The sequence below is a fragment of the Solanum dulcamara genome, chromosome 11 (genome assembly GCF_947179165.1).
Source record: "Solanum dulcamara chromosome 11, daSolDulc1.2, whole genome shotgun sequence".
NCBI classification, from domain to species: domain Eukaryota; kingdom Viridiplantae; phylum Streptophyta; class Magnoliopsida; order Solanales; family Solanaceae; genus Solanum; species Solanum dulcamara.
In genome coordinates, this window is record NC_077247.1 from 21149790 (window position 1) to 21173490 (window position 23701).

Sequence of the window (23701 nt, forward strand, 5' to 3'; positions counted from 1 at the left end):
TTGAAAAAGCAGCTTCCATGTGCGTCAAGAACATTTATGATTTTGGACCACAATTAATTAATTAGTTTTCTCAAGAAGGAGGACCACAATTAATACGTTTCTCTAAAGCAGCTTCCAAATGTTATTCACGCAATGAACACCTACTGCAGAGATTTTCCTTTTTCCGAAGATTTGAGTTAGTAAAACAACCAAACAAATGAAGATTCTACGTTAAGAGGTTTTTTTCCCCAAATACTCTTCTGAGGCCTATGGAGCAAATAACTATGCGAAGGATGCAAAACAAGATTTTACTTTACAAAATTCATTTTGGATGGCCCTTCCAAAATAATGTCACCAATGAAGGTAACATTGTCAAAGTTAATAACATGTGACAAACCCGCCCTATCACTCTCAATTACTGCAGTTTCTTCTGAATCGAAATCCAACCCAACTTTGGATCTTACCTATGCAAATGTCGCTCTTTTCTTTCTGGCGATGACATATGCATTGGTCTTTGAGGTGGGGCAAGTAACCTTTCCATGTATCTTCCCCAAATGTAATTAGTAATTAATATCCCGTTTCCAAGTTGAAAATGAACTAAAGGAAAGAAACAATTCAACATTTAATAGATGTGTTTTCCTATTCGAGAACCATTATATCTTCCTCCGAAGACAGTACTAGAGTGTTGAATCTCCAATGTCATTTCATGACAAGGCTTTCATTCTGTGCTTTCAAACTCCTAACTCCAAAACCTCTCCATGTTTTAGTGGTGGTGAGACAACTCCATAATAACTGACTAATCACGTATTATAACTTTTAAGCCATCAAATACGGCAAAAATTGTGTTAGATAAGCTAAATATCTGTAGGTCATGCATAGCAATATAGTAAATGACAAACTTGAGGAACCATTTCCATCATTTTCACCTTCTAAATCCATGGTAACTTGAATGGAAGTGGGCTGAGAAGGAAAAGTACAAACCTGCTAAACATGTTTTCCATATATCAGCAGCTAAAATAATTCAGACACAAAGTAAGTCCATCAACTTTTAATGCATCATGATACGACCTTCAAGGCTTCAACCAATATTTCATGCTTCACTAAGTAGGGAATATGCGCCAGCATGACAAAAGAAAACTTGATCCAACAGGAATATTCCTCAAAATTTATCTAATAGAAGGCTGTAAAATTTAATTGTTCCACAAAGTATACACCAGGACATATATTATAAACCTCTTGTTAATTTCTCGGTCGGGCGGATACTCTCAGGATGGTGACATAAGAGTATATCTTCCAGCCGGAATGTAAGTTGAATTTTTCTTTCTAATTCTGTAAAAACAGGATGTTGGATGGGTTTCTACATTAAAACTAGTTGCATTTACCCCCGTAGAAGAATGTCACGAACAGCTGTAAAGACAAGATGACATCTATATTTGGTTTAGAATGACACCTATTTTTCCGAGCCAGCTGCAGCATCTTCATCAATATCCCGCCTCTTCCTCTTTCCATCCCCATGTCTTGATCTTCTTGGGGCTTCATCCTCACTTTCGCTTTCATCATTTTTGAAGCTGTTTCCAGCACCAAACTGATTATCGTGTTCAGATTTCCCTATTTGCAGATAATGTACTCCATCTGGTCCACCAACTGAACCCACCATTTCCTGACCTTTACCTTGATCTGAGCCAGAGCTAAATCTATCATTCCTGTCACTAACTGGAGCCCTCTGTTCTCTTTTAGCCCTACAAAGATTTTGAGAAGGCTGAGATGAGGGTGGAAGAAATGATAGATGCATTCCAACTGCTCGGTCAGCTCTGGGTGGGCCTGTCGCTCCCAGACCCATTCCGCCCATGAAAGGGGGCCTTCCGGGACCCATCATCATCCCAAATCCACCAGCTGGAGGGCAGACATGAAACATCAAATCACTTGAAAATCGTGGACCATATGGACCAAAAGGTCGGGGACCCATCCCAAAATGATCAGGCATTGGAAAACCATCAGGTGTCATAGCTCCATAAGAAAACCCATCACCCATCATGCCCGGAGGGAAGCCCCGCATTCCAGGAGGAGGCCTGGGCCCATGTCCGAAAGGCATTATTGGAGGTCATACAATTCCCCTGCCCCTTCCTCTGCCAAGCGCAGTTGGTCCAAAACCTTGATCAAAGCTTTCATCCTCGTCCTCACTTTCTTCATCTTCCTCTTCTTCATTGTCTTCAAATGGTACAATATCTGGGTTATCATTCCCATTGTCAGGGTTCACTCCCTTCACCTTTTCTTCCTGCCACTTGGATTCTGCTGCATGTGAGATTGCCTGAAATGCAGTTATTTATCCCATTAGTATACAGTCTACTCAAATCCAACTGCAACAGGTATAGTTTGTAGAGTTACTATAACCACCATGCCCTTTTCTCGTTGAGGATAATTCAAGCATTAGATGCTTAATGACAAACAGCACATTACAAGGAAAGAGAAGGATTGCAGCAAAATTTTGAGTTTGAGGATGCAGACACATTGGACTGAAGTTGAGGCATCTATTGGATGGAACTGAATCATTACCAAACCAATAAAAATAAGAGTAGACAACTCACCACCGTTACAAATCAAAGAAAGAATAGAAACTGTGTTAAAACATGTCCAAACTGGGCCATGTCATGATCTAAATAAAATTTAACCTGGTAGCAATGGAGCTTTGTCTTAAATTTGGGGGAGAAAAGAAGAAACAGGTGTATTACATATGCTCATCCTATACGATGACCAATGAAATCTTGGACAACCCATGTGAGGATGGTGAGTGCTTTAGTAGTGAGACAAAAACCAAACAAATTCCAGTACAAGTTTCGTCCGAACAAGCTGTGAGTATGTAGGAGGTATCGACACAATCAATGATCGGCAATCAACCTTGTCAGTCAATAAACTGCAATGAACATGATGTTATCATTGTTGGTGCATACACCAAAGAAAATCAACTGCAGCACTGGACCTGGTCTCTGTGTGGTTTAAATGAATATGATAAAGCTGGGCCCAAATGGGGATACGATTTGATGGATTTGATGAGGAGGTGAAACCACACCTTATAAATTGAGAGGAATTAATCCTTCCAAGGCCAAACTATTCTCGTTTATCATCCAAATGAATAATGCTAAAATTTCAAGACATTAAAACTAGAAACTATCTAATCAAACCATTCCGACTTCACTGAACACCTACATGAGACGATCTAAGAATTTTTAACTAAATGAGCAGATAGCCAGTTAGGACTGACAACACACCAGAGCAATAATTTTCAATCCCCATTAAAAGTATTTGGATAATACCTATCACAGGGAAATTTCAAAATACTTGTATATAACTATCACAAGGCTCAATATTGTCAATCAGCATTGACTAATTGAATGCACAAAATATGGGATCAAAAACTCTTCCAACCAAAACCAGAAATTTTTCTAATAGCTTCAACCAAAAGCAGAAACTATACCATGCACCTCCAGAAATAGTGCTTTCACAGAAGATAGCCACGAAAGCAGTAACAAGTGTTCCATTGTATATATCAGCAGCGGTTTTATGCACAGTGGCGGAGCGGAAAATTATAGTATTTATACATGGTAAAAATATTTTTTTATGTAGACATAGTAGATGTTGAAACCCATTCGGCAAGTTCATGTGTCTACTTCTTCAAATTTTGAATCCCCTAAATCAAAATTCTGGCTCCACCACTATTTATGCATATTGTCAATATTGATATCTAATGCAATCTTTTCTTGCAAAAAACACCGTCATAACTTTACTAGTCATTTGTTCTAAGCACATATTATACCGAGACCAGTAACATGCGGAAGCACTCCGAAAGCTCCAGGAATGGAAACATTACTATCTAGAGAATGAAAACTTTATTGAGGACAACATTCAGTTTTAGTAAAAGTAGTACCATAAGTTCGCTATCTGGTTCAAGATAAAGCAAAGAAGCCAACTGCTCACCAACAGAGGGCTCTAATTCTTGACAATCTCTGCTTATCTGAAACAGTAGCAAAATACAACATTGAAACGGTGACTGGAAGTAACAAAAGCATGTAACAAAAGGGAAGTTTGTGGTACACTTTCATTGGTACTGATTCACCAACAGTGTTATCAAAGGCGAAAAGAGCAAAACAATTCTAAGGTCCGTAGGGGCTTTAAACGCAAATCGCAAATAAAGTGTAGGCTTTAATGAAGAAAGGCGCAAATGGAGGAAAAAAATAAAAATCTGCATGTTCATCCTAGACTAATAATTATAAGCATGAATAACAAATATATGGACAAAGAAGTGAAAAATAATTACGATAAAACGAAATATCAATTATTTAGTGTCGCCTCTTCAGAATTACTCTTTGGCAAGAAAAAGAATGTCTTAGAACCTTGATGGCGAGACTGAAGCGACTGCTAAGTGAAGCGCTCAACATGTTTTGTGTCTCGCAAGCCTTTGACAACACTGATTGCCAACAAACACAAAGAATATTTTAGTGACAAAAAAAAAAGGAAACCCTCAACATTTAAACCATTTAGCTAACCAGCCTCAATGTCTTAACTGTTGGTCAAACCTTAATCCAAACGGATTGCAAGTTGAGGAGAACATCACAATTTAGTGGAGATTATTTATTTATTTTCATAATTAGTACAGTTGTATTCTTCAGTATTAAGGAATGCTGGCCACCTCCAAAACCATTACAAGGTAGTAAGGTTAGACTCTAAGCTTTACAAAGCACCTAAGAAATCTACTAATTCATCTACTTTTAGTGGGGAATTTTTTAAATAGAAGAACAGTTTATTTCATGAATTACGGCTTGCTATCTTCAAAAACTCAAAAGAAGGTTGTGATTAAGGTCAAACTAAGATCTGTTATCTCACTTGTGACCATTGTTCACTTTTTGGGTAATGTTGGAATGCACTTTAGCAGTAACTTGAACCAAAATCCTTGCCTTAAAGGTAAAAACCTTGCTACCTTGGCAATGTGAGCATTGCAGAATATGCTGTTATATATATAGTTCAGCGAAAATGCTGACTGCTTAAATAACCAAATTTTTTTGGTGATTTCTTTAAGCTTTACCGAACATCATAATTAGATGTGAAATTCGAAGGAACTGGTCTTTTGATTATCAAGTCAAGACAATATGGCTAAGTTAACTCCCTCACTCTAAAAAAATTCTTTTCATTATATTTCGGTTTTCCAAAACAAACTATACAAGTTTTCCCACTAAAGAGTATCAGCTTTGGGAGAGAGCGAGAATAATCTCTTTTATTCAGATGACCCAAAACTCAAGATACTCCAATCTTTTTTTTTTTTGAGTAACTCAAGCTACTCAAATCTTGTTTTTGAGAAACTCAAGATCCTCAAAGCTTTGCTGTGGACGAAAGGTTATTGGTTCTTACCAGAAGCAGTCAAAGAATTTCCGGTGGAACTAGATGGTCTTATTGAAATGCAAAAACAAGGTTGTTTCTTAAAAAGAAAGGTGTGGGGATAGAGTGGATGGGAAATGAAACTAGCCAATGGTCTGCAAGGCCAGTCAGGATCTTAGGGATGTTTATTATGGCATCCATGAGAAAAGACATTCGGGGAATTACAGCAATCTTCAACACAAACACAAATTCTTGCCTGTTAGTAAATGCAGTCTAAATCAATCATTGGACATCAACATTCTTAGAGCAGTTACAATAAATATTAAACTAGTTGAAATTGATCAAAAGGATCAAGGGATAAAGACTTAGGCTTATACCTTCACTGGTAAATTCTCATTGTATGGATTCCTCAAATGGTGAGTTTTCTGGAAGGACAGTTCACATAGCTGCATTTTAAACCTTAGAGTTAGTTCAGATGTGCAAGCAATTATGCAACAATTACTTAAAAGGGAGGTAAAAAGAAGAGAGATGCAAAAAACAAAAAGAAAGAAAATCTCAGCCACTAAGTTATATCAACTACATGTTAAAAATGATCATAGTCCTAAAGAGAAATAGGAAGGGCCATAAAAGGAATAGGAATTTTTTAGTATGACACTTTTGGTGAAGAGAGAATTGAACTTTAATCTGGTAAGGTTCGATTACCCACACATCTCCATTTTGGAATCCAAAATTATAGACCAGGTGGATAATGCCAGAGCACACGGCAGATTTGGTAAGCTGTTGGACAAGAAGAGGAGGAAGGGTGGAAGATAATACCATCATGTATATGGTGGTCAATTTGGAAGGAAAGAAACAATAGACGTCATGAGGATATTACTAATCCTATTCAGGCAGTCAAAGAAAACTGTATCAATACATTATACTTTTGGTGTAAAGAAGTAGGTGTAGTAGTAGCTGATCAGTTCGTAGATTTTATAGGTGCTTTGTAAGTATTCAGTTTTTTTTCTTCTTGTGTTTTTACCCTTCCATGTAAATTCTGGGCACATTTTTTGGAGGTTGCCAGCATAGCCTTAATGCTGAGGGAATACAACATTACCTTTGTCAAAAAATGTTACAGAAACCTCGCCTGCCATCATAACTGGTCATAAATTCGACATGCCCTTACTATTACCAATTTAAGTTCCTACATAAATATAAAAACATTTAAAAGATAAAACTAATACTCCATTATCTTCTAAACCAAAAATGATGATCCCCTTTGGGTTTGCTGATAATTTCATCTCACTTTTTCCCACTCCCTTGAAGAAAAGAATACTAATATCCCAAAAAGAAATGGAAAGACGATTTCAAGCCACACTGTGTTTGCCCCCAAGCCCCGGGATAGAAGTTAGTAAGGTACTACATACACAGATATACATCAAGGCCATCCAACTGGATAAGGTGCATAAGCAAATACACAGGAACCAAGATTACAGGTGGGGGGAAGAAAGAAAATACAAATGACCTTTAACCATTTCACTGAAAAATTACGTCCATAATGAGCAGTTCCATGTTCATGCTTCCAATTTCCTCCTTTAGCAGCGCCACCAATTCTAGATGTCATCTTTCCACAACCCTAACAAATAGTAAACAAATTCCACATCGTGAAAATGCATCAACCAAAGAAAGCTTTGTTTTACAACCATCAACTAGCCTTAACTCACACATTACTTCTATGACAAGTCAAAATCAAGTTATACACACTTACAATAATGATATACAAGTAATACTAAACACATTCCTCAGCTATTAAGTAATAGACAAATTTTACATCTGTAGCACATTAAGGATAGATAATAACAGCCTACCTGAAAATGTCTAGTCCGGTTGACAGAAAATATCAGAATGACATTTTCCACAGAGTCAAAAGCTTCATTTAGTTTAGCCTCGTTGCTTCTTTGAGTAGCCCAAACTCCTTGTTGTACTGACAATTCAAGATTCTCACGGTTGCAGCTTTTAACAATAAAGTACCTAATTCCATGCAAGAAATTGGATAAGTGTGCTAGCATAAACAGAGATATGAACTGCAACTGTCCTATCTTATCCAGTAACACAATAAAGGGGGACATGGATAGAGAAGAAGGACATTAGTACTATATGAACAAAGATCAATAAATTGAACAAATGGAAGTCACTGCTGTGCCAGGTGTCAAAATAAGAAATTCAAAAATTAAAGGAAATTCATCACCTCACCGGTAACAAATGAAAGATATTGCAAGTAAAACAACATCGCACAAAATGAATCACCACCTTGTGTCTTTAAATAACACACAATGTTCAAAGACAGAATACCAGTTCTGACCAGCAAACCTGTAGTGTTTAGTCCTGGACAGTTTTCATCCATAAAGCTTACTCATACTTTTGTAGGCAAACTTGCAAGCAAATATGTGACAGACTGCTATGAGAGAATAATGAAATTGCATCTACAGCAAACTACTCCTTGTGAAACTAGTCAATTAAACAATCATCATGGCTCTTCCTTTTTCTTGGCATAACTGCTTCATCACGACAAGACAGGCGAATTAGTAGCGATTATGTAAGATATCTAGTCAAACCGATTTATATACTTTTGGCTTCAGTTATACTCATAGCAGCCAAGAAGTTTTAGTTCCATGAAGAAGAGAACTTCTAAATTTCCGTATAAACTGATAAAACAATCACAAATGAATCCTTAAATTACAATGGAAAAATCCCCATTATACAAACAGCAACAAAAAGAGAATCTACAAAGTCATATGATTCTCTATCCTTACAAAAGCCATCATATTCCTCCCTTCAACAGGACCTACATGAGTGCTAATTGAGCAACATCCCACACTCCTCACTTCTCTTCTTTCTTCAACATGTCCAACTGGAGAGAGCCTCCTTCAGTGTGCTCGGCATCGACATTGCAATTTGAACCATCTCACCATCTCACAACACAAGCGAGTTGCCACCTGAAAAAATAAGTGGTAGTCCACATCTTCATCTGAAAATTTGCACATAAATTACCGGTTGACATGTAATCTGCCTTTTGCTCAAATTTCCAAGCTTTCAAGATTACTCCTTCCGTCGCTGAGTAAAAAAGCACATGTTTTCGTGCTATAGGGATCCCAACCTATAAGAGTCAAAAATTCGCCTCCTCCCTTACCAAGGGTTATGATAATATGATTGTACTGGAAACAATTCACCTCTCTCCACCCCACCTCCATGAGTCCTGACTAGTGTCTGAAGTATTTTGCTTGTATAGCATTTCAACCAGGCTTGGAATTCAGTAACTTCGCATCCTGAAGATCCTGTCTAACACCTATGTTCCAATGAACCCCTCCATTGTAGTCTCCAGAATCCTCATACTGTCATTTCCCTCTGACTCAACTCTCGAGATACTATATTTGTTTATGAATGTGCGTCTCAACGTCTCTTTCACCCTACTTATAACTCCCAAAGCTAATTATATTCCATCCCCTAACCTGGAGATTTTGTTACCAATGAAATCTTCCCATCCTTTCATAATATCCCTCTAAAGTCTACATGTGATACAATTAGTCCTCCACTTTGCTTCAACAAGTATTTATCCACCACCACCTCCCTCCAGAGAGAGTGCTCCTTAATACCAAGTCTCTAAAGCCATTCCCTTGATAGGATTTGTTGAAATTCTAAGATGTGTCACCCCAACAGCCTCCTCCCCTGTTTATTTGGAGATGTTGCATACTCTCAGCTGACTAAGTGAAACATTATACCCTCAATTCTAAAATCTTACAATCTATCTTTCTTTTTTTGGAAAAGTCTTAACAATAATTCCTTCATTAGATCAAGAAAATGTTACAGACATTCAAGTATCCCAATACATATAACCTTGTTAGATTTTTTCTCATACCTGTGTCCAAAACTCTATTCACATCCCATACCACAAAAGTAAACACCATGCACCTATGTCCAAGCAAACATAAAACTCCTTAACAAGGATCAATAGTTATGAATAAATAGCAACATATGTGCAGTTCATCATCCAAGGAGTCACAAACCAAGTAAAATAACCAAATAATACAAACTAAAACACAACATTGAACTCGAAAGCCAGTGAAAGGATCAATTGACAGATAAAGTTTCTCATGAAAAAAAAAGGTTCATATATGCAACAATCAAAAAGAATCAAATGTTCCTATTTGCAGTTCTAAATAAAGATTTCCTTTTATTTTTCAAACAGATTACACAGCAATTTCCCATTATAGGCCCTGAACATTACTTCCCGAGGATCACTATCCTCAAAATTGCTACAATTTCAGGAAACAAAGTCAACGCATTAAAATCTATCTTCAAGCTACAGCATATTCAAATTCGCAACATGATCTTTAACAAGAAGTTCAACATCAATAAAAGATATCTCACTATCAACCACACAACTAACACTTTCACTACATGAAGATGATCCTGCCACAAGATCATTACTACAACAACAACAACAACAGCAAGAGTATTACTACCAATAAGCAAATTACTAATACCATAACCTGAAAGGTCATTCACAACTTACAATGAAAATTACAAATCATGTGTTAGTGTGTTTGGTATGACGGAAGTTATTTTCATGGAAAATATTTTTCCAGAATAAGCTTTCCAGTGTTTGGTTGGTAAAGTCTGAGGAAAATATTTTACAGAAAAAACATGTCAAAAGATTAACAATACTAGCAAAGCAGGGAGTGCTTTGATGAATTTTTGAGTACTAAATATTAATAATAATTTCTGTGTTTTGACACAAGTAATATGAAGTTATAAAGAAAATAACTTCCCTCGTAAGTGAAAAATCATTTTCCCTGTTTGATTGAAAATGTTTTCCTTTAAAAACATTTTCCAGTAAATAAACACCAAAATATTACTTCCTTAAGAGGAACATTATCCTAAAAATTGAACTCCATCATACCAAACACATCAACTTATTTTTTTAGAAGCATTTACTTTTTTTTGAGAATAGGAGTAAGTATTAACTCTACCTATATAATGAGACCATGAGTTCTTTCTGTAACTGTGTACTATATAGTTTGTATCATGGAGCTTTAGAGGTACTAAAGAGGGCAAACCTATTTGGAGAACTATTTCTCTGTACAATATAGTTTGTAATCATGGAGCTTTAGAGGTACGAAAGAGGGAAAACCTATTTGGAGAACTATTTCTCTGTACAATATAGTTTGTATCATGGAGCTGTAGAGAGAGACTATTGGAGAACTATTTCTCTGACCGCTACTCCAGCAAGGAAAGAAATTTTATCAGATTATCGAAAACACAAAAGAATTCGACAAAAGTTAAATATTTCCCAACTTGCACCAGAAATTTAGCAAAAATATGCGAGACTAAATACATACTCTAGTACATCTGTCGCACTGAAATTAGAAAAGACTGCCCATCTGTTATTAGTCAAACGAAATCCCTTTTCTAATTATTAACAAATGGGGCAAAAGAAACGCGTACAACCCATTACCATAGGAAGAGAAACCTACATCAAAATGTGGTTCTCAACAACAGAAATCCAATTCTCTATGCAAATAGGGACCTCACAAGTACACCAAAAAAGACCAGAGACAAAACACGACTCAGCGACTTTACAAAATCATTCCAACCCTTCAAATGTCCTCCTACTTCTCTCTTTCCAAATGACCCACATGATTGCTAAATGGGCAACACTCTATGCCCTTGGGCTTCTCTTCCCCCTCCTAAGAGTCCAGCTTTGCAAAGCTTCCTTCACAGTGCCCAAAATCGCCCACTGCATCCTAAGAAAATTGAGGATCACCATCCATAACCGATTAGCCACCTTGCGGTGCAATAGGAGATGTCTACATTTCACTTGCACAACACATAAAGCACCAACGAACATAGGTGATCCTCCTCTTCCTCATATTTTCCATTGTTAAGATTGCACCCCTTGCCGCCATACATACAAAAAAACACGCCTTCCTCAGAGCTCTAGGGATCCAAATAGAGTCAACGGGGAAAGTACCTTCCTCTCTCACTAGTAACCTTTTATAGTAAGAGCTAACAGTGAATAATCACTCTCCACTCTCTCTCCAGCTCTATACATCCAAGAAATTGTTAGGAGTGGCTAACCCATAAAAAACTCAATTAGATTGTGAAATTCTTTCCATCTTCCAATCCTGCATATGCATTCTGAATCTTAAGTCCCAGTGAATAACCCCCTCGTGAGACCCATGAATTTGTTGAATTGTCATCTCTCTTCTCTTTGGTAGGATACACAAAATATATATTACGGAAGCCTTCCCTCATCTCGTTACATTAAAGGAAATATGTTCGCAAATCTTTCCACCCCTTCCTAATACTCCTCCACAAACCACTCTCATACAGAGTTATAATATTCCTAGTCCTCCATCCCCCTGCTTTAGTACCATACTTTTCCCAACCACCCCCCTCCAAAAGCATTTTCCTCTACCCCAAATCTTCATATCAACTTCCCTACAACTGCTCTATTGAACACCTTGTCTCTATAGGAATAACTAAATATGATAGGATCTCACACAGGCCCAAGACACCATTTCCTTGAATTCTAAGGAGAAAAGTAACCACCTCTGGTCGCTAAAGCATGACTATTACACAGAACATGGTTTGTCTGACATATGGAACCATAGGCTCCTTTGCCTTTGATTTATGAAGAGTAAGAGGATACTCTTAGAGCTCACTAGGTCTAAGATGGTCTTACTAATATCTGACAGGCTGCATAGCAAACTCATAACTATTAAAGGAAATGCCAAAGAAAGAAGAGAACAATTCAAAGAACATTTTTAGAATCAAGGTATAGTATTGCTTCACTTCACAAGTTTGGAGGAAGTTACAATGGGTGCATCACCTCACCTGGAATGCCAAAGAAAGAAGAGAACAATTCGAAGGACATTTTAAGAATCAAGGTATAGTACTGCTTCACTTCACAAGTTTGGAGGAAGTTACAATGGGTGCATCACCTCACCCACCCCTCCCACAATGAAAATTATCCCATGACTTCAATCTGAACTTATTATTTGGAGTTTACATCACTCTGACAAAGTTAAATCAACTAGAAGACCAAATCCCAGTGACCATAACAGCTAACTGAAGTAATGGTGAGAAAAAACAAGCTCTTTCCTTTCAAAGAGACAGTTGTATAAACTTCAGCATCTGTAAGCAAAGGCCTAAACTTCTAGCAGCTATAGATATGTAAACCACTGGAGCAACTAAGAAAAAAGGAACAAAGAAAGCAGGTAGCCACATATCCTCCAATGTGATTCCCTTGTCCTCTCTTGGAGGGTGGTGATCCCTAATATTGCCCGTGCATCAGGGCACACAAATTACCCATCAAAGTATGTATCTTTTATTGCAGAACTCTGATGTATTAAGATCACAATAATCAATAACAATTCCTCAGACACGCAAACTATGCATAAGAGGAACAGAAAATTGAACAAAAGGAAAACCAGTATACAAGTGGATAAGAAAAACAACAATCAGGAAATTAGTAGAACCAGTTATGACGATACCAAGGCTCTGGATGAACTCATTACAGCTGACATAGGGGACTCTTATATTATTATCAATCATCTACGTACATGAACTGATTACATAACCTAATTAAAGGCATTGAAACTCTACACACCTAGAAGTTCCTTGAGGCAGGACTACTGCAGTTCTATCAGTTTGATTTTGCTGGCCATTGGGATGAATTTGTGCTTGAGTTGGGCCACCCTGTAATTGAGGTTGCTGAACTTGTTGTTGATGCGGCTGGTGCTGTTGAATAATGGGTGTCTCAGTTGCTGTAGATTTCACAGCAAGACTCATTCCATTCTGTGCTTGTGAAGCCTGAGATTTGTCTGTCAGTGTTGAATAATTAGCATTTCGATTTTGGTTAAACCTGTTTGAGAAACCATAGTTGTAGGATGCCAGATGCTGAATTTTCTGAAGGACTTCTTCCACTGGAGGTGGAGGCCCGGGCATCTTTGCATGTCTATATCGACAATCAGGACCATTTGGACAAAACCCCAATTTGTACCTGTATTATGAAAACCATCAGAAAAAAGGTCATAACTTGACCAGCAACAAATGTCATTAATCTATCCATATATTTGTCTGAGGAACCACTAGTCATTTTTTGCTTATCAAAAGTACAAATTACTCAGTTTAAAAGCAACAAAACTAACAGCCATTACCATAAACATCTAAAGCACTTATAGCCTTATCAGCTGTCACTTAGCAGCAAAATAAGTCAATGAACATAGAAAGCAAATAAATAGAGCTATAATTGCTTCATATCAGGATAAGTTATGGCCCAGAATACAGCATGCTTAAGCCATGAGTATAGCTGTTTTAAGTATAAACAGGATTTTAATGATCGGGTAATTGAAAGAACTAATTAGTTACCATCTGTTTATGGCTCTGAGAATTAAGCTCGGAATCTGACACACTTCGATGGAGGGTCAGGGAGTGGCACATTGACGCACAAATATTGTTATTATATGCTAGCTTCTCTAGATTTGAATGCTAAGCTGTGTCTAATGAAGGACGTTTTGAATGCCAGAGCTCCTTTAAAAGTGATTTTGATTTGTTGACAGTAGCTTGTGACAAAATACACCCTCAATATTATTACTAGAGATGTTTAGTGTAAAGAAACACAACAGTCACCCTGTGCTCCTTCGTGAATAAAATGCTAGACTTATAAAAGATGTCTTTTAGCATCGTGTCTTCACTCCTTTCTTTTCCATACTTGATTTTGATATGTTTTACTTGAGCCAAGTGTCACGGACTTACTCGACAACTTACTCACGAATCTTTCACGATCTTGTAAGCTCAAGTAAGCCTTTACAAATTAGACTGCTAAGAGAATGAAGAAAGACACAAGAGAGTTTCTAAAAAGGCTTTTATATTACTTGGAAGATTGTTTTTGCTTGGTTGAGTAACAAATGAAGATTGTTTTTGCTTGGTTGAGTAACAAATGAATGTCCCTCTATTTATACTACACATTTAGGGGCTAAGATGCAAATAAAAATTGCTACAAAAGTCCCTATACATTTACAAATAGGCCCTCCTTCTAGAATTCTCTACAAGCCTAGAGTATCCTAAAGCCTTCCAAGAACTCTTCTTGGATATTCTAGAGTCTTCTGAAAAACCTCTCCATAACTCTAGAAACTTCCCACTGGCTAGCATACTTATGCGTCTTATATGGACAATTTTTATGCCTAAGTGGTATGAAGTGGCGGGTCATGACACTCTCCCCTACCTGATGCTCCGACAACCCCGGCGCATTGCTACTACATGAACTCCCAAATTTGGTCTTTAAATTGCCACAAGACTTCATATCGTTCCCATGTGGCTTCCTCCGGAGACTGTCCCTTCAATGGATAAGAAACATGGTGGTGGCTTGTTGCCCTTGTTTCCGCTTGGCTTGATAGTCAATAATAGCCTCAATTTCTCGATTTTGTGAGGGAGTGATGGTAATCGGTGCCCGAATTGATTGATTCCAGCTAGGATCATCCACATCTTCATGGTATGGCTTGAGGACACTGGCATGAAAGACGGGGTGGACCTTGAGATAAGGTGGTAACTCTAACTTGTATGAGATCTTCCCACCTTGGCAATGATCCTGAACGGGCCTTCATACTTTCGTACCAAATTCGGGTGTACGCCGCAGTGCCTTGAACTGCCTTGGAGTAAACTTTACCAAGATCATGTCTCCAACCTTGTAATCTGTGGGACGACACTATTTTTTTTATAATGGCAACTTTTTCCTCTATATAACCACAGGTATACTACATCAATGTTGTAATAACCCTTTCATTTAATGAAGGGTTAATTAAGTGGGCTGCAGATTTAAATGAAGTGTCAATAGGTAATTTAACCAATAACTTTTATTATTTAAAGAACCAAAAGGAGTGGCTGTCCTTTTCAGTTAAAAGGAGTGGCTACCCTTGCAGATTCCTTTCTCCTCACAGTCCTATAGAGTAGAATTCTAAGACAGAATTTGTTTCTTTATTTTTAGAAGAAAACAAACAACTCAGAGAGGAGATTCTTTGGAGTTCTGTACCCTTTCTACTTTTACCATAGCTCTTAAAAATAATTGAAGCAATGATTATAAATCAACGCTTCAGGTAATGTTGTGATAGTTATTATGAATTGAAAATCCTTAGGCAACTATGGTTCTAAGAATTTTAAGGAGATTGGAAATTTAAGCCATTTTTTTTTGGCAGCAAGCAAAACTGTTGTTGCTATGGCTTGCTGCAATTTTTTTATATATATTTAATTCATGGTTTAAGGGTAAAATATTAAGGTTTAGCTCTAAGCTTAAAAGTTAGGGATATTGACACTTTACCCGACTAGTATAATTGATGTTATTAATCAATATTTTGCATAGATTGAGGCATTTGAGGGCTGTTTTGGTGGGTGTTCTACGCGTGCAAGGTTGTGGAATTTGTCATTAGCGAGGTAAGTGAAACTTTAAGCTTTAGTGCTTGCTTTTCATACTTGCTTTGAAAAATGCATTTTCTCTACCTAGTCCATGTGTTGGGACAAGCGTGTGCTTGGCAGAATTGGTAGTTTTGGATCAGCCATAGATAGGCTATTTTGTGAAGAATATCAAATATTTTTATAAGTTATATGTGGTGTGATATTGGATATCTTTCTTCATTAGCGTGATATAGTTACTAGGGCCATACATAGCTGCCGTAATATGTTAGGAGCTTTGTACATGCTGCCGTAGTATACTTTGGGGCATTATATATGTTGTCGTGGACTTGTCAGGGTGATGGGTTGATCTCCTTCACTGCCATTTATGACAAGCTTAGAGTGTGGATTGAGTAGAAACATATAGTACCCTTTTTGGAACATTTGGTTAGACTTATTGAGCTTTATATTATGAAATACATTCTTGTGCATATCATTATGTGTTTATGGTATAGATGTATTTTCTAACTCTTGTTCCAGTGGTATTAGAGTAGCAAGTCGAGGATCTTACTGGTTATATTTATATATAGCTCACTCCTTACTTGCATGTCTATGCAGATACTGTAGCAGAGGGTGAGACTAGTGGCCAACTAGTTCATTTGAGTGGATTCTATCGCTGAGGTAAGCCTTCGTATTGATCGAGGAGGCTACTGTTTCAGCTCTAGTTATTTATAGCTTACATCTTCTTTTCTTGGGGTTTGCATGCCCGACAGTTGGACTCATGTAATTCTATTAGATGCTCCATGGTTTTACTGTGGAATTTGGGCTAGATATACATTATTTAAGTGTCCATCCTATTCATAAATCGATATACGATTTTGGTTTGATAACTATTTCATTTTGAGGAGTATTGATGAGTTTTGGAGTTGCACATATTTTATCTCAGTGCTTACATAATTTAGTTAAGTGTATGGATATTTCATTCGCCCGACAGGTAGTGATAGCGGGTGTAAGTCACGTCTAGGGGGTATTTTGGGACGTGACAAATGTAGTCCTCCTTTCAAAACATATTACAACCTAACAGACTCTATTTGTGCTTTTTGTCACAGTCTAAAAACGTCAAAAAGATCTTCTGCCTGTACTATTACTTCTTGTTTACACCAAAAATAATAAAGAGCTAAACAATTCATCTTAAAGCCTGTAATTTGTTCTTCTTGCTCTCAAAACACCTTTGATTCCTTTATTTCCACACTGTCCACCACATGCAATCTGGGACAATCTTCCATATCTCTTCCTTTACTGTAGTGTTGCCCACGTTTATCCAGCAACTTAGAAGTTGTGCTATGTTTCTTGGTTTCACCTGAGTGATCTTTCTAAGACAGCTAAATATTCTCCATAGTTGATCTGTCCATTTACAATGCAAAAAGAGATGGTTATCTGTCTCTGGCTGTTCTTCACATAAGTAGCACCTTGAACATAGTTGGAACTTTCTCTTCCACAAATTTTCTTGTGTCTGCTTCCTTGGCTAGCAACATGTGAAGCAATTTACCTTGAATGGAATTTTAGTTCTCCGGATCATCTGCCATAGCCAGTGCTCCATCCTGTCGTTTGAAAGATTGAGGTTTTGTAAGCTGAATTGACACTGAAAGCCCCTTTGTGTCAATCTTCCAAGACAACCTTATCTTCCCCATTAGCCAGATTGCTAAATTGTGCCATTGTGTCTTGAAAAGCCCCTCTATGTTTCCCATCTCCCAGTCATTTAAGTTCCTCCTAAGATGCAAGTTCCACCCCTGTCCACATTCCAGAGACTGTTGCATTTTGCTGGAGGCTTAGTGTGTACAAGTCTGGAAATAATTGTTTCAAGGGTCTTTGGGTTATCCATTTGTCCTCCCAAAATAACACCTTCATGCCATTACCCACCTGGAATCTGATTCTAGATAGAAGCAAACGCCAGAGATTTCTTACTGATCTCCAGATACCACATCCATATGGTGTAGTCACCATCTTTGTCATCCACCTATTCTCCATCTCATATTTTACCTTGACCACATCTTTCCATAGCATATTCTCTTCTGTCATACATAAGGCTTTTGTTTTGCCTTTTCATGTTCCTGATCCTCATTCCCCTTCTTTCTTGTTTTTTATGACCTCTTCCCACTTGACTAAATAGAACTTCTTTTTATCTTCATTTCCCTGCCATAAGAAGTTTCTTCTCAAAGCATCTATCCTCTTTATGACATTGCCTGGAGCTGGGAACACAGACATCATGTAAACTGGTAATGCATCAAGCACACTATTAACCATAGTGAGTCTACCTCCCCTAGTCAAATATTGGCTCTTCCAATTGGTCAACTTCTTCTCACACTTTTCTATCACCCCATTCCAGATCCCCTTTGATTTGCTCTTTGCCCCCAATGGCATACCTAGGTATACAGTTGGTAGCTCCCCTACTCTACCACCCAAGATGTCTGCCAAACTATCCACTTCATTAATGGGGTAAATGAAGCTCTTTCCCCCGTTGATGTGTAATCCAGAAACTGCTTCAAAGATGATGAATATTACTCTTAGAATCACCATTTGCTCTCTCACTGCTTCACAAAAAATAAGAGTATCATCTGCATATTGTAGATGAGTGATCTCCAAGTCATTTGTGTAGTGTTGTCCACCTGGAAGCCCCTTACCCAACCCTTCACCTTTGCTGTCTTAATCAGATTACTCAATCCTTCCATGGCTAGAATGAATAAGAAGGGTGATAGGGGGTCACCCTGTCTCAGTCCCCTCTGAGATGGAAAGAAGCCACTGGGAGTTCTGTTGGCTAAAACAGAGAACTTGACTGTGCTTATGCAGAATTTCACCCATCTAATCCACTTGCCTCCAAAGCTCATCCTTTGCATCATAAGTAGTAAGAAATTCCAGTTTAAGTGGTCATAGGCCTTCTGAATATCAAGCTTGCATAATTCCAGGGCATTGACTTCTTTGTCTGGATTCTACACAATTCATTTGCTATCAGGACTGCATCCATAATTTGTCTACCTATTATGAATGTCATTTGCTATCTGTCTACAAGTCTGTGTAGCACCTTCTTCAGCCTTTCTGCCAAAAGTTTAGCTATGATCTTATAAGCCCCACCTATTAGATTAATGTGGGACAACACTTGCGGTCAGCAAATTTCTTCATCTTCTTTGTTGCCTTGTCCAAGTAGAACTTAGTAGTGTCAAGTTGCTCCTCAAAGCCTTTTATCATGACCCACTACTTCATCGTACCACTTCGGCATAAAATTGTCCATATAAGAAGCATAAGTATGCTAGCCTTAGTGGGAAGATTCTAGAGTTATGGAGAGGTTTTTGAGAAGACTCTAGAATATCCAAGAAGATTTCTTGGAAGGCCTTAGAATACTCTAGGCTTGCAGGGAATTCTAAAAGGAAGGCCTATTTGTAAATATGTAGGGACTTGTATAGCAATTTTTATTTGCATCATATCCCCTAAATATGTAGTATAAATAGAGGGGCATTCAGTTGTAACTCAACCAAGCAATCTTTCAAGTAATATAAAAGCCTTCTTAGAAACTCTCTTGTGTCTTTCTTCATTCTCTTAGCGGTCTAATTTGAAAAGGCTTATTTGAGCTTACAAGATCGTGAAAGATTCGTGAATAAGTTGTCGAGTATTGCACAGAATGCTTAGTTGAAGACTAAGTCCTTGACAATGTGGTATTAGGGCAAAGGTTGACACTAGGGGAATGGAAAACGAGAGAGACATCAACACTGCTAATGCCCCCAACATCAGGCAGGATGGTGGAAAGAAGCACCGAAAGGTCCAAATTCGTGTATCTCATAATTATTGAACCTGTGCTAGTTATATATGATTAAACAAATATGAATTTATCCAATTGAAATTTTTTTATAATAAATTCAACACTGCAGAAAGCTATATTACCTCGATAAATAAGTTCTTCCACATGTTGTGTGGAAGAATTTCTTTGACCAACGTCATTTTAGGATTCTTAGGAGGTACGATATCATCATTATTAATTAAGTAATTAGTGTATTTCCGAAGAGCTTTTCTACCGATATCTAATTGCAAAAAAGGAAAAATTATCAAGCCACAATTATTTATAAGAAAAAATAATTATGAGATACATACGAATTAGACCTTTCGGTGCTTCTTTCCACCATCCTGTCTGACGTTGGCGACATTAGCAACGTTGATGTCTCCCTCGTTTTTCATTCCCCTAGTGTCAACCTTTGCTCTAATACCACATTGTCACGGACTTAGTCTTCAACTAAGCACTCCGTGCAGTACTCGACAACTTACTCACGAATCTTTAACGATCTTATAAGCTCAAGTAAGCCTTTTCAAATTTGACAGAGAGAATAAAGAAAGACACAAGAGAGTTTCTAAGAAGGCTTTTATATTACTAGGAAGATTGCATGCTTTTGCTTGGTTGAGTTACAAATGGATGCCCCTCGATTTATACTACACATTTAGGGGCTAAGATGCAAATGAAAATTGCTACACAAGTCCCTATATATCTACAAATAGGCCCTCCTTCTAGAATTCTCTACAAGCCTAGAGTATTCTAAGGTCTTCCAAGAACTCTTTTTGGATATTCTAGAGTCTTTTCAAAAACTTCTCCATAACTCCAGAATTTTCCCATTAAGGCTAGCATACTTATGATTCTTATATGGACAATTGTGTACCTAAGTGGTAGGATGAAGTGACGGGTCATGACACAAGGGTCAATTGGAAATAGCCTCTCTACCTTCAAAATGTAGGGGTAAGGCTACGTACACACCACCCTTCATAGAACCCACCTGTGGGATTACAATGGTTATGTTATTCTTGTATTGTACTGATAAATGATGTTGATATATGCATGTATGTGCATCTATGTATATAAAGAACTATCATCGTGAGAGGTCCATGATAAATATTTTTAAAAAATGATCATATACAACCTAAAGAGCAAAGTAATGTACAAACATGCAGCAAAATTGTGGGTTAGATTCCCAACCCTGCAACACTAATGGGTCATTTGGTAGGATGCATGCATTAGCTTTGTATATTACTAATACCTTGTTCGGTACACTTTATTTGGTATTATCCTATGTATAACTAATACATGGCAAACCATGGTATTAGCAATGCAAGGATTTTAATGCATGCATTAGCATGGTTAAAGATACAATTGTCTCTCAAAAACTTTTCCATATTCATGTCACTGTATTTGTGGATGGTATTTTTGTAAATAAATAATTTTAAAAAAATCATGAAATGCATGTTATTTTTAATACACTAAATCAAATAGTGCATAAGAAATAATCTCAGCATAACTAAACAACAACATACCCAGTATAGTCCCAGAAGTAGGGTCTAAAAAGGTAGAGTGTACGTAGACCTTATCCCTAACTTGTTAGGTAGAGAGATTGTTTTTGATAGACCCTTGGCTCAAAAAAAGCCAAAACATAACATTTATGAAGACATAAGCAGTAACAATAGCAGGAAAGTAAGAAAATAGAGGCATACGAGACAAGTAGTAGTAGAAAACTAAGGGCTTGTCTGGACATGCGATATGAAAGTATGCTTCAAAATCAGATTTATTTGAAGTCGAAAGTTTTTCTTGAACGTGCAATTTGGATTTTTTAAGTTGTATTTTTTCTCACAAACATGAAAATCACACAAGTTGAAAGCTATCAAAATTTCTCCAATTCTTATACAATCTTAACAAATGAGAAAACCATAATTCATAAACAAGATAATGAAATATCCTAAAGCACCACATTGATAAATCACATATATCCATGTTCCTTTAATGAATAAATGTTTTCAAGTACAAACTAAAATATACATAATTTTATAAAGATCCACTAGTCAAAATATCAGTAACTAGCTATTCTTTAAAATAATACTTTCACATGATATGGACAATCTCTTCACGCCGAGCAAGAGTCTTTTTGTAAAATTTAAAATGATGAATAATGTTTTCACAAAATATAAACTTATGGGTCAAGTTTTATATTTTAAAAGATTTGAGATTATGATTTGGAATCCCAGATCATATTTTTTGGAGAATTTGGGATTAAATCATGATCCCAGATCGCATGTGCAAGTGCTAATTTGAAATCATGACTTCATATTGCATGTTCAAACACAAGTTAAGAGGGAGAAATACCAAAATAGTAAAATAATAAAAATACCAAAAATAATACTAATACTAGCCGAAAAGACCAGATGCGAAACTATTTACTACTACAAGTCTTTGACCCGAATCCTCAACCTCCACACCCTCCTATCAAGGGGTCTTGTCCTTAGTAAGCTGAAGGTTTATCATGTTCTACCTATCATATCACAATACTTCTTCTGCCTAACTCTACCTCCCTCCAGGCTCTCCAGTGTCAACCTCTCACACCACTGGGGTGTGTGCATCTCCTATTGACATGCCCGAACCATCTCAATCTAACATCCTGCATCTTATCCGCATCCTATCCACTACAGAGGCCACTTCTACCTTGGCCCCCAAATATCTTCATAATTTACCATAACTCTCCTACTAAGCCTATACATCCATCTCAATATCCTTGTTTCCACAACTTTCATCTTTTGAATTTGAGAGTTATTGACTGGCCAACACTCTACACCATACAACAAATACGATCTAACTACTTCATTAAAAATGCATTCTTAATACACTTTATTCAGTACTATTCTTATAACCCTACCAATCCCTAAGAGATTAAATTTTGGATACATCCCAGTAGGTAACCTTACATCCATCTCTTGGACAGAGGTAACATGATTTAAGCAGGTAACCTGACAGGCAACTGTAACATATTACTAGTATAATTTTTTTTTCAAGTTGATTTAGATAGTTTGTGTTTTAAATAATTAAGCGACAGTTTAGTCGGCAATAGATGAGCATAAACAGAAACTAAAAATCAGCAAACCGGCAAAAAGTCTTACATGTTGCATTCCTTGATATCCTCAATTGTGTGCTTATAAACACAGTCCTGTTCACGGCACTCACCATAGAGTCGAAAGAAGCGACAAATGGGCATTCGGGATTTATCATATTGGTGAAGGAAGCCGCAGGCATCACCCTTCATACACAGTGACCGCAGCCAGTGGCGGCAAACAGTCTGCCTGAAACTCCGACGATTTCCAACAAATCCTACATCGCCTTGGCCACCGACAGGTGCAGGGACAGTAGGCGGGTTAATATTAGCACTTGGAGCGGCGACGGCAGTGTGATCGGAAGATTGTATTACTGGAACGGATGCAGTGGGGTGTGTTGGCCCAGTGTCTAAGTCACCCTCAAAATCAAAATTCAAACTCCCTTCTCCTTTGTCCATTACTATGCAACTGTCAAATGGGTAGTTTTGTGTGTGTTTTATAACAGATTTTGCTTGAAATTGGTGATTATGGCACTTTCGGCACGACGGCGTTTTTCAGTTTTACACGTTTTCTTCTCCTGGCTCCAGGGTTAGGGGGAATAAAAGGAAGAGGAAGAGAACAAAAGGCGGATGAAAAAGAGAGAAAATATATAGCTTCCATCTTTGCTGGGAAAGTAGAGATCTCCTAAATATAGCTTCCCTACATACAATGTTATGAAATAGGGAGTAAGAATTTAGGGTCATTTGGCAGATTGAATAACAGTTGTTTGGAGGGTTGTATATTCTATTATTAGTTTAAATATCATATTTATTTTAATTGTTATTTAAATTTTATTATATTATATCATTTAATTCATCATTAGGTAACAATAAAAAGTATCATTTTGTGTAACAATCAATTTAGTTTGATGGTGTCATTATTTTAATATTTTTTTCTCATTTTGTCTTTACTTGTTATTTAATAATTCTATTTTATTTTTTACCCTTCTTTTTTATAGTAGCTCTACTTTGTATTTGACACAATCCGAATTCTAATGTGA

The 23701-nt window shown here is 37.2% G+C and overlaps 1 pseudogene across 1 annotated transcript; it reads right to left on the reverse strand.

The window, feature by feature from the left end:
- Positions 1-1134: 1134 nt before the first annotated feature.
- LOC129873636 (30-kDa cleavage and polyadenylation specificity factor 30-like) lies at positions 1135-23410 on the reverse strand (annotated as a pseudogene). Its single transcript, XR_008762732.1, has 7 exons — positions 22732-23410; positions 12998-13390; positions 7194-7356; positions 6851-6961; positions 5724-5792; positions 3902-3988; positions 1135-2287 (listed from the first exon to the last, which is right to left on the reverse strand). The product of XR_008762732.1 is annotated as a 30-kDa cleavage and polyadenylation specificity factor 30-like (transcript).
- Between the last annotated feature and the right edge of the window lie 291 nt (positions 23411-23701).